The following is a 13075-nucleotide window of genomic DNA, read 5'->3' as shown; positions in this document are numbered from 1 at the left end:
TTCGTTTTCTCTGAGCTCTTTACTCCAGACGCTTGTGATCACAGCGGTGATTCATCTCTCCTATTTCTCACGTATCTCTGGCCAGAAATAATTTATCCATGAGCCCTGAACCGGTAATAATCAGATATGTTGGTTTAGCTTGTCAGTGTGAATTAAATCTAAGTATTTGTTTGTATTTTTAACCGATTTAAAAGTGAAAGTAAAAGTCCGGGAATTGAACCTGTAGGGGCGCTATTTCTCTCAGACAATGGAAGTCTGAAGCACATATACTCAAACAGAGGGACAAAGTGAGATGAGATGTCTGACAGTTTTTTTAATTTTCTGTTATCCATACAGTGTTGTAAAGTCGTGAAACTATGCATATTTCCTCAGAATGACTTTTTCATCTGTATGAAAAAATTCTTTGACGTGTTTGGAAGCTGCAATTTAAAAATACAATAATGATTCCCTTTGTAAGGTCATTTAAAAAAATCACCACGGCAAAACCATTCAAGCTATCCAAAATCCATTCACAATTTAAGTTCCTATCAGAAATACTGATGTGTGTTCAGAGTTTTGTGAAATTCTAAGTATGTTATTTGCCTCAAAATCACCTGAGAAGTATTCCAGTTTGACATGTTGCCACGGCAACAATTTTTTAGATATCAATATCCCCCTTGCAGATTTATTTCAGCTGTGTTTTAACATTATTCTGATGAAGTTTGAAGCAAATCGAGTAATAATAAGATGCTGAATTCAAATCATTTTGAAAATGACACACTTCCTTCTGCCAGTTGGTGGCGCTATAACTTTGACTCCTAATAGTCACATATATGCGATCGACATCATACAACGAATAATCTGATGAAGTTTGATTAAAATCAGGAAATGTATGTGGATGGTATTAGACACTTCCTGTTTCTAATTTCTCGCCATAATTTCAACGCCTCGCCACGAGCAAACCGTTCGAGATATCAAAAATCCCCTGGCAATTTTTCATCCCCAGTGTCTTGAGATCATGTTGACCGAGTTTGGCGGCAATCGAGAAAAAAACCTATGACAAGTATTTCAAATTCCAGAGCATGCGCTTTTTACATAACTCTAAATAGCTGACTTCCTGTTGGGTGGAGCCTATGACATGCAATACGAAAGTTGTTCGGCACGATGAGATCTATATGTGTACTGAGTTTCATATGAATATGTGCAAGTATGTGTGAGCTATACATCAACATTTCTGACTGTGTTCCAGGGGGCGCCGTAGAGCCCCTGTGCCACGCCCGGGTCCCAGCCTCTGCAGGCTCCTAAAGGCCACAGATTCCAAAGTGTGCACAAATTTTCAAGAGTTTTTGAGTATGTTAAGGACCCCAAAAGCCCCCACAACTTTGACGAAAAATTTGAATACTAAACCCTAAATAGCCAACTTCCTGTTGGGCGGAGCCTATGATATGCAATACAAAAGTTGTTTGGATTGATGAGATTTATATGTGTACCGAGTTTCATACGTCTACGAGCAAGAATGTATGATATATGGCCCTCCATATTCCAGGGGGCGCTGTAGAGCCCCTGTGCCACGCCCGTGTATCAGTCTCTGCCCGGCCCTAATGGCCGCAGGTTCCAATCTGTGTGCCAATTTTCAAGACTTTTTAAGCATGTTAAGGGCCCCAAAAGCCCCCGAGACGTTGGAAAAAAATAATAATAATAATAATAATAATAATAATAATAATAAAAAATAATCCTAAGGAAAACAATAGGCCTCTCGCCCTTTGGGCTTGAGCCCTAATAATAAGAAGAATAATCCTTAGGGGAACAATAGGGCCCTGCGCCCATTGGCTCGGGCCCTAATAAATATAGCTGCAAGCAGCGATGGCGGGCTCAAGCCACCAATGCCATCGCCACCCCCGGTGGCATCAGGTAAACTGTGCCCAGCGGGCACATGCATTCACAATATCCCTCTGGCAGTGAGGTTTTAAAGGATAAGGCAGTTAAAGGGTTAATCAGAATCATCAAGACTTTAAAATCACATTCACAGAACAATATATATAACTTTAGTGACACTTTACAATAATATTTCATTTCTAAACATTATGTTAACATGAACAATATTTATATAGCATTCATTCATGTCAGTTAATATTCCAAACTTAAACATTAAAACATTGTTTTTTTGTGATTTTTTTCCAAGCACATTTTACCAATTCCAAACCATATCAATCTTAATAACTACCATTATTTTTTATTTAATCATTTATGAGTGCTATACAATAGTCCAGGAAAGCTGGAAGAGAAAAACTCCTTATATTCATGTGTGCAGAATTATTGGGCATGTTTTCTTTTACAGATGAAATGCAATAAAAAAGAGTTTTAACTCAAACTGTTTTAACTCAAAGTCGAAAATTATGAAATACCCATGAGAAATATCAAACACAAATCCAATACAGAAATGGATAAGTTAAGACTTGACCATTGTAGAAAAATGCTGACTGGGTCATGAGGTCAGAAAAGAAGAAGAAGAAAAAAAAACATGCCAAGAAGAACTGACAAAAATAATTGCAAAATAATTAGGAATTAATGTGAAGATTAATTTTTAGTCAATTCTGCAAGACAGACTTTCAGGAAAGGAGGTGGAATAAAAATGAGCTCCTAAATCTTAATCCCGGATTCTGGAAGATATATTCCTCAAACCATCGGACAAGAGGAGGTGGTGCTGGTCCTTCACAAGTCACTCTAATCTGTTCAAAAAGCCTATATATAAAGTCTTAATATATAGTATTTCACAATACTTCATGGTATTCTAATTAAATCATTTTTTGGAATCTTAGATCTCTCAGAACCTGACACATTGTAATTCTGAGACTCCAGGAAAGTGGCAGTTCTGTAAAATGTTGGCGCTGGAGACTAAATGCTCCCTGATAGTTTCACACCTAATTCACTTAACACACACACACACACACACACACACACACACACACACACACACAGACACATTACCCACAGTGACAGAGGGACAGAGTGACATCAGATGTATGATAGTTTTTTAATTTTCTATCATCCATATAGTGTTGTATAGTCATGAAACCATGCATATTTCCTCAGAATGACTTGTCTTCTATGTGTACATTTTTTTGAAGTGTTTAGAAGCTGCACTTAAAAAAAGTAAAGACATTTACCGGTTACTTTTTTATTGTTATTTCAAAAAATCACCACGACAAGACCATTCAAGCCATTCAAAATTCATCCGCACCTGTACTGTTAGATACATTCTTTAAACAGTGGTAAAAGAGGATGTGGTGCTGATCCTTCAAGAGTCACTCAAAACGTATCTGTCCATAAAGCCTATAAAGAATTATTCTTAATATACTGTTCACAATACTTCAGCTTGTTATTCTAATTAAGTGAGGGTCATTTTATCAGTAAAATACATAAAATTCATATTATTTTTCTTTGAAAGATTTCTATAAATGATTTAAATCATACTTGTTTCTACAATAATTATTTAAAAGTAATCCTATAGCTCCCTCTGGTGACCATTATTGGTACTAAGAATTGCAAGCTTGATTTATATGTTATGATAGTTTTAATTTTATGCTGGCTCTTGAAAATGATAAAGCTATGAAACTTACTGTGCTTCCTTCAAATGATGACTTCTACGTATATAAAAAATTATGAAGAGTTGGAATTAAAAATTTTAAAGATATAGTAAAATAACTATTGTATTTTTTTTTATGTTACTTTCATAAATCGCTATGGCCACACCATTTAAGGTATCCTAAACCCATTCGAAATTTAACATCTTCAGTATATTGGCATCATGTTGAAAAAGTTTGGTGTGAACTACTTGTGTCTTCTTGGAGGATTATGAATTCATTTACAGGCTGAGTTTATCATAAATCCACAATAACATTTCTGAGTTCTGTATCAATCTGTGTTGTTTGTTTATTTTATTTTTTTATTTTTTTCATAGGAAGATAACTGACCCTTTATTCTCCTTTTTAATAAATGTGCTCATAAACCAAGAACAAGCTATTTATAGCTGTATTTATAAACTGCTTACTACTGACTATTAATATTGGGACAAGGCTTTATAAAGCATGAACTGACTATTTACTAATGAGTGCAGTTATTATAAAGTGTTATCAATGCATTTGCTAATGTTAACAAATTAGACATTATTTTACAGTGTTATCAAATCCCTTAAATGATTTTTAAGTGTTTTGTAATGATTTTATTGACCTACAAGCATTTGTGAAAGTTCTGCTTGCATTACAGCTTAGTCTTGATCTGTGAGCTGAACAGATTTACTGTTACATCCATGAGATTATGTAAATTCAAATAAATATCATGTCACAGGATGTCAGAGGTCAGTATCAAATTAGTTTGAAATTATTATTTGCAGCACAAATAAGGTTTTTTAGGATTTTTAAAAATCCCTAAAACTGTCAGAAAAGGATAAGGCCTAAGATTTCTATGTGAGTGGCTAAATTTGTTTGTTTTTATAACTATAATGCATAAACTATGAAACTATACAAAATGTATAAAAAAGTACAAGTTATTGTTTTCCAATGTTTTTTATTTATTTATTTTTTTTTTTTTTGGATTTACATTTTAAAAAATTAGCCTAAGGCAATCATTCTAAACAGCTTGAATAAAACCTGTCAATATTTATTATAGACCACTATAACTGTGTATAATCTAACAAACAAGTTTATTATGAAAATAAAAGCGTGTACACCGGATAAATTGGACGATAAAGAAATTGCTAACAATAGTATACAATAGTTTTTAGGCGTTTAGATGCAGAAATGGAAAAATAAAATGTAAAATAAAATGTAATTGATTTAATTAAATATAGATTAAGTCTTGTTAGAGCAAAATAATAAATAGATACGTACACACATTAAACAAGCAGCCAAGATGAATGAGTTTAATTTTTTATATAGATTAAAATTGAAGACAGAAGCAGCTGGTATATGCGGTCACTTAATATTAAATTCCAGTAGATCCACTTTAGATTTATTTCTCAACAGTTTATGTTCACGTGGCTGTTTTCGTTTATATTCGCCAAGCTATTATGTATTTTGAAATAATCTTGTCCTTGAAGTGTTCGTTCTTACGACGAAAGGCAGAATCCTGCAGCTCGAGAGATATATGTTATTCTGCCAGTCGCGCTTTCAAATAGTCTTGCACACTTAAACGGGTCACAAAAGACCTGCATTTAGCTCGTGTTGTGTTATAATGGATGTATTGTGTGCATTTATGGCAATAATTTATTTTAAAAAGCTCTTAAACAAGAATAAATTCGTTAGTTTTGAACTTGTGACACTGTGCGCGCTGATCAGAGGCAGTGATTTCAGATATAGGCAGCCGCGAATATATCATTTTCACACAAACAGTTCAAAAACATCTTAATTTAGCTCTTGGTGTGCTCTAATTGGTGAATTGTGTGATATCGCTGCAATACTTTATTTTTAAAAGCTTTAAAACAGGAATAAATTCGTTTTTTCTGAGCTCTTTACTCCAGACGCTCGTGGTCACAGCGGTGATTCATCTCTCCTATTTCTCACGTATCTCTGGCCAGAAATAATTTATCCATGAGCCCTGAACCGGTAATAATCATATATGTTGGTTTAGCTTGTCAGTGTGAATTAAATCTAAGTATTTATTTGTATTTTAACCGATTTAAAAATGAAACTAAAAGAGAGTCTCCTCCCTTTCAGTCGAATTTCCCTTTCAGGAATTGAACCTGTAGGGGCGCATTTTCTCTCAGACAATGTAAGTCTCAGCACATAATACTCAAACAGAGGGACAGAGTGAGATGAGATGTCTGACAGTTTTTTAATTTTCTGTTATCCATACAGTGTTGTAAAGTCATGAAACTATGCATATTTACTCAGAATAACTTTTTTTCTGTATGAAAAAAGGTTTTGAAGTGTTTGGAATTTAAAAATGCAGGAAAATTAATAGTTCCATCTTTATTGTCATTTAAAAAAATCACCACGACAAAACCATCCAAGCTATCCAAAACCCATTCACAATTTAAGTTCCTCAATGTTTTTTCAACATGTACACCAAGTTTGGTGTGTATAGTGTTACTCTCCTCTGAGCAGTATGCATTAATTCACAGCTAAATGTAAAAAACAATCCACATTCAAATCAAAATAGCCGACTTCCTGTTGGTCGTAGCTGATGACTGTGAATTAGAAAGTTGTCCGTCTTGATAAGAACAATTTTTGTACTGAGTTTGGTGTCTGTAGCTAAAACTAACCCCCTCACTTTTGACAAAAGGTGGCGCTATAGAGTGCCTCTTCCACGCCCTCTTATGAACTTTTGCCAGTGTCTAGCTGTCACTAATACTGATATGTGTTCTGAGTTTGATGAAATTCTAAGCATGTTATATGCCTCAAAATCACCTGAGAAGTATTCCAGTTTGACATGTTGCCACGGCAACAATATTTTTAGATATCAATATCCCCCCAGCAGATTTATATCGGCTGTGTTTTAACATTATTCTGATGAAGTTTGAAGCAAATCGAGTAAAAATAAGATGCTGAATTCAAAGCATTTTGAAAATGACACACTTCCTGCTGCCAGTTGGTGGCGCTATAACTTTGACTCCTAATAGTCACATATATGCGATCGACATCATACAATGAATAATCTGATGAAGTTTGATTAAAATTAGGAAATGTATGTGGATGGTATTAGACACTTCCTGTTTCTCAATTCTCGCCATAAATTAAACGCCTCGCTACGAGCAAACCGTTCGAGATATCAAAAATCCCCTGGCAATTTTTCATCCCCAATGTCTTGAGATCATGTTGACCGAGTTTGGTGGCAATCGAGTAAAAAACCTATGACAAGTATATCAAATTCCAGAGCATGCGCTTTTTACATAACTCTAAATAGCTGACTTCCTGTTGGGCGGAGCCTATGACATGCAATACGCAAGTTGTTCGGCACGATGAGATCTATATGTGTACTGAGTTTCATATTAATACGTGTAAGTATGTGTGAGCTATACATCAATATTAATGACTGTGTTCCAGGGGGCGCCGTAGAGCCCCTGTGCCACGCCCGGGTCCCAACCTCTGCAGGCTCCTAAAGGCCACAGATCCAAAGGTGTGTGCAAATTTCCAAGAGTTTTTGAGTATGTTAAGGACTCCAAAAGCCCCCACAACTTTGACGACAAATATGAATAATAAACCCTAAATAGCCAACTTCCTGTTGGGCGGAGCCTATGATATGCAATACGAAAGTTGTTTGTATTGATGAGTTCTATATGTGTACCGAGTTTCGTATGTCTACGTACAAGTATGTATGATATATGGCCCTCCATATTCCAGGGGGCGCTGTAGAGCCCCTGTGCCACGCCCGTGTATCAGTCTCTGCCCGGCCCTAATGGCCGCAGGTTCCAATGTGTGTGCCAATTTTCAAGACTTTTTAAGCATGTTAAGGGCCCCAAAAGCCCCCGTAACGTTAGAAAAAAAAAAAAATAATAATAATAATAATAATAATAATAAAAAATAATCCTAAGGAAAACAATAGGGCTCTCGCCCTCCAGGCTTGAGCCCTAATAAAAAATAATCCTAAGGAAAACAATAGGGCTCTCGCCCTCCAGGCTTGAGCCCTAATAATAAATATAGCTGCAAGCAGCGATGGCGGGCTCAAGCCACCAATGCCATCACCACCCCGGTGGCATCAGGTAAACTGTGCCCAGCGGGCACATGCATTCACAATATCCCTCTGGCAGTGAGGTTTTAAAGGATAGAGGGGAGCGTAGAGGGGAGCGTGCATTTGCAGTGGCTGGGCCACGACTCTGGAATACCCTGCCTTTAGAGATCAGACTGGCCCCTTCCTTGTCTATTTTTAAATCTTTGCTAAAAACTTTTTTATTTTCCTTAGTGTACTGACTACTGTGTTATGCTACATTTTGAAATGGGTGGTTTTAAATTTTTTGTCTGGTCTATTTTTATGTATGTGTAATATTCTTGCTCTTATGTTAAAGCACTTTGGTCAGCCAGGAGGCTGTTGTAAATGCGCTATACAAATAAATTGAACTTGAACTTGAACTTGAACTTGATATGGCAGTTAAAGGGTTAATCCGAATCATCTAGACTTTAAAATCACATTCACAGAACAATATATATATATATATATATAACTTTAGTAACACTTTACAATAAGATTTCATTTATAAACATTATGTTAACATGAACAATATTTATATAGCATTCATTCATGTCAGTTAATATTCCAAACTTAAACATTAAAACATTGTTTTATTGTGATTTTTTTCCAAGCACATTTTACCAATTCCAAACCATATCAATCTTAATAACTACCATTATTTTTTATTTAATCATTTATGAGTGCTATACAATAGTCCAGGAAAGCTGGAAGAGAAAAACAGGTCAAGAAGAACTGACAAAAAGAATTGCAAAAGAATTAGGAATTAATGTGAAGATTAATTTTTAGTCAATTCTGCAAGACATACTTTCAGGAAAGGAGGTGGAATAAAAATGAGCTCCTAAATCTTAATCCCGGATTCTGGAAGATATATTCCTCAAACCATCAAACAAGAGGAGGTGGTGCTGGTCCTTCACGAGTCACTCTAATCAGTTCATAAAGTCTATATATAAAGACTTAATATATAGTATTTCACAATACTTCATGGTATTCTAATTAAATATTTTTTTGGAATCTTAGATCTCTCAGAACCTGACACATTGTAATTCTGAGACTCCAGGAAAGTGGCAGTTCTGTAAAATGTTGGCGCTGGAGACTAAATGCTCACTGATAGTTTCACACCTAATTCACTTAAAACACACACACACACACACACACATTACCCACAGTGACAGAGGGACAGAGTGACATCAGATGTATGTTTTTTAATTTTCTGTCATCCATATAATGTTGTATAGTCATGAAACTATGCATATTTCCTCAGAACGACTTGTCTTCTATGTGTACATTTTTTTGAAGTGTTTAGAAGCTGCACTTTTTTTTACTGGTTCCTTTTTTACTATTATTTCAAAAAATCACCACGACAAAACCATTCAAGCTATCCAAAATTCATTCACACCTGTTCTGTAAGATTAATTCTTTAAACAGTGGTAAAAGAGGATGTGGTGCTGAACCTAAGAGTCACTCAAAACGTATCTGTCCATAAAGCCTATAAAGAATTATTCTTAATATACAGTTCACAATACTTCAGCTTGTTATTCTAATTAAGTGAGGGTCATTTTATCAGTAAAATTCCTAAAATACATATTATTTTATTTGAAAGATTTCTATAAATTATTTAAATCATACTCGTTTCTCCAATAATTATTTAAAAGTAATCCTATAGCTCCCTCTGGTGGCCATTATAGGTACTAAGAATTGCAAGCTTGATTTATAAGTTATGATAGTTTTAATTTTATGCTGGCTCTTGAAAATGATAAAGCTATGAAACTTACTGTGCTTCCTTCAAATGAGGACTTCTACTTATATAAAAAATTATGAAGAGTTAGCATGAAAAATTTTAAAGATATAGTAAAATAACTATTGTATTTTTTATGTTACTTTAATAAATCTCTATGGCAACACCATTTAAGCTATCCTAAACCCATTCACAATTTAACATCTCAGTATATTGGCATCATGTTGAAAAAGGAGTATGGAGTAGTATGAGGAGGAGTATGAATTCATTTACAGGCTGATTTTATCATAAATCCACAATAAAATTTCTGAGTTCTGTATCAATCTGTGTTGTTGTTTGTTTATTTTTATCTTTTATTTTTCATAGGAAGATAACTGACCCTTTACTCTCCTTTTTAATAAATGTGCTTATAAACCAAGGACAAGCTATTTATAGCTGTATTTATAAACTGCTTACTACTGACTATTAATATTGGGACAAGGCTTTATAAAGCATGAACTGACTATTTACTAATGAGTGCAGTTATTATAAAGTGTTATCAATGCATTTGCTAATGTTAACAAATTAGACATTATTTTACAGTGTTATCAAATCCTTAAATGACTCATAAGCATTTGTGAAAGTTCTGCTTGCATTACAGCTTAGTATTGATCTGTGAGCTGAACAGATTTACTGTTACATCCATGAGATTATGTAAATTCAAATAAATATAATGTCACAGGATGTCATAGGTCAGTATCAAATGAGTTTGAAATTATTATTTGCAGCACAAATAAGTTTTTTTTAGGATTTTTAAAAATCCCTAAAACTGTCAGAAAAAGGTTAAGGCCTAAGCTATTTCTATGTGAGTGGCTAAATTTATTTTTGTTTTTATAATTGTAATACACAAACTATGAAATTATACAAAATGTATAAAAAGGTAAATAAATAAATACGCACACATTAAAAAAGCAGCCAAGTCGAATGAGTTTCCTTTTTTATATAGATTAAAATTGAAGACAGAAGCAAGTGGTAAATGTGGTCACTTTAATATTCAAATCCAGTAGATCCAGTTTATGTTCACGTGGCTGTTTTCGTTTATAGTCGCCAAGCTATTATGTATTTTGAAATAATCTTGTCCGTGATGTGTTCGTTCGTACGACGAAAGACAGAAACCTGCAGCTCAAGAGATATGTTATTCTGCCAGTCGCGCTTTCAAATAGTCTTGCACACTTAAACTGGTCACAAACACCTGCATTTAGCTCTTGTAGTGTTACAATGGGTTTATTGTGTGCATTTGTGGTAATATTTTATTTAAAAAAGCTCTTAAACAAGAATAAATTCGTTTGTTTTGAGCTCGACACTGTACGCGCTGATCGGAGCGGTGATTTCAGATAGGCAGCCACAAATATTTCATTTTCACACAAACAGTTCAAAAACATCTGAATTTAGCTCTTGGTGTGTTCTAATTGGTTGATTGTGTGATATCGCTGTAATAATTTATTTTTAAAAGCTTTAAAACAGGAATAAATTCGTTTTCTCTGAGCTCTTTACTCCAGACGCTCGTGATCACAGCGTGATTCATCTCTCCTATTTCTCACGTATCTCTGGCCAGAAATAATTTATCCATGAGCCCTGAACCGGTAATAATCAGATATGTTGGTTTAGCTTGTCAGTGTGAATTAAATCTAAGTATTTATTTGTATTTTTAACCGATTTAAAAGTGAAAGTAAAAGTCCGGGAATTGAACCTGTAGGGGCGCAATTTCTCTCAGACAATGGAAGTCTGAAGCACATATACAGAGGGACAGAGTGAGATGAGATGTCTGACAGTTTTTAAATTTTCTGTTATCCATACAGTGTTGTAAAGTCGTGAAACTATGCATATTTCCTCAGAATGACTTTTTCATCTGTATGAAAAAATTCTTTGACGTGTTTGGAAGCTGCAATTTAAAAATACAATAATGATTCCCTTTGTAAGGTCATTTCAAAAAATCACCACGGCAAAACCATTCAAGCTATCCAAAATCCATTCACAATTTAAGTTCCTATCAGAAATACTGATGTGTGTTCAGAGTTTTGTGAAATTCTAAGTATGTTATTTGCCTCAAAATCACCTGAGAAGTATTCCAGTTTGACATGTTGCCACGCCAACAATTTTTTAGATATCAATATCCCCCTTGCAGATTTATATCGGCTGTGTTTTAACATTATTCTGATGAAGTTTGAAGCAAATCGAGTAATAATAAGATGCTGAATTCAAATCATTTTGAAAATGACACACTTCCTTCTGCCAGTTGGTGGCGCTATAACTTTGACTCCTAATAGTCACATATATGCGATCGACATCATACAACGAATAATCTGATGAAGTTTGATTAAAATCAGGAAATGTATGTGGATGGTATTAGACACTTCCTGTTTCTCATTTCTCGCCATAATTTCAACGCCTCGCCACGAGCAAACCGTTCGAGATATCAAAAATCCCCTGGCAATTTTTCATCCCCAGTGTCTTGAGATCATGTTGACCGAGTTTGGCGGCAATCGAGCAAAAAACCTATGACAAGTATTTCAAATTCCAGAGCATGCGCTTTTTACATAACTCTAAATAGCTGACTTCCTGATGGGCGGAGCCTATGACATGCAATACGAAAGTTGTTCGGCACGATGAGATCTATATGTGTACTGAGTTTCATATGAATATGTGCAAGTATGTGTGAGCTATACATCAACATTTCTGACTGTGTTCCAGGGGGCGCCGTAGAGCCCCTGTGCCACGCCCGGGTCCCAGCCTCTGCAGGCTCCTAAAGGCCACAGATTCCAAAGTGTGCGCAAATTTTCAAGAGTTTTTGAGTATGTTAAGGACCCCAAAAGCCCCCACAACTTTGACGAAAAATTTGAATACTAAACCCTAAATAGCCAACTTCCTGTTGGGCGGAGCCTATGATATGCAATACAAAAGTTGTTTGGATTGATGAGATTTATATGTGTACCGAGTTTCATACGTCTACGAGCAAGAATGTATGATATATGGCCCTCCATATTCCAGGGGGCGCTGTAGAGCCCCTGTGCCACGCCCGTGTATCAGTCTCTGCCCGGCCCTAATGGCCGCAGGTTCCAATCTGTGTGCCAATTTTCAAGACGTTTTAAGCATGTTAAGGGCCCCAAAAGCCCCCGAGACGTTGGAAAATAATAATAATAATAATAAATATAGCTGCAAGCAGCGATGTCGGGCTCAAGCCACCAATGCCATCGCCACCCCGGTGGCATCAGGTAAACTGTGCCCAGCGGGCACATGCATTCACAATATCCCTCTGGCAGTGAGGTTTTAAAGGATATGGCAGTTAAAGGGTTAATCCGAATCATCTAGACTTTAAAATCACATTCACAGAACAATATATATATATATATAACTTTAGTAACACTTTACAATAAGATTCCATTCATAAACATTATGTTAACATGAACAATGTTTATATAGCATTCATTCACGTCAGTTAATATTCCAAACTTAAACATTAAAACATTGTTTTATTGTGATTTTTTTCCAAGCATTTTTTACCAATTCCAAACCATATCAATCTTAATAACTACCATTATTTTTTATTTAATCATTTATGAGTGCTATACAATAGTCCAGGAAAGCTGGAAGAGAAAAACAGGTCAAGAAGAACTGACAAAAAGAATTGCAAAATAA

At 35.2% G+C, this 13075-nt stretch overlaps 1 long non-coding RNA gene across 1 annotated transcript; it reads right to left on the bottom strand.

Annotated features, from left to right (window-relative positions):
* Positions 1-5933: 5933 nt before the first annotated feature.
* LOC127979731 (uncharacterized) lies at positions 5934-12514 on the bottom strand. Its single transcript, XR_008158852.1, has 2 exons — positions 11496-12514; positions 5934-6386 (listed from the first exon to the last, which is right to left on the bottom strand). It is a non-coding gene; the product is annotated as an uncharacterized LOC127979731 (long non-coding RNA).
* Between the last annotated feature and the right edge of the window lie 561 nt (positions 12515-13075).

Source organism: Carassius gibelio, chromosome B19, assembly GCF_023724105.1.
Source record: "Carassius gibelio isolate Cgi1373 ecotype wild population from Czech Republic chromosome B19, carGib1.2-hapl.c, whole genome shotgun sequence".
Classification (NCBI taxonomy): Eukaryota; Metazoa; Chordata; class Actinopteri; order Cypriniformes; family Cyprinidae; genus Carassius; species Carassius gibelio.
This window is presented reverse-complemented; position numbering and strand designations above follow the sequence as displayed.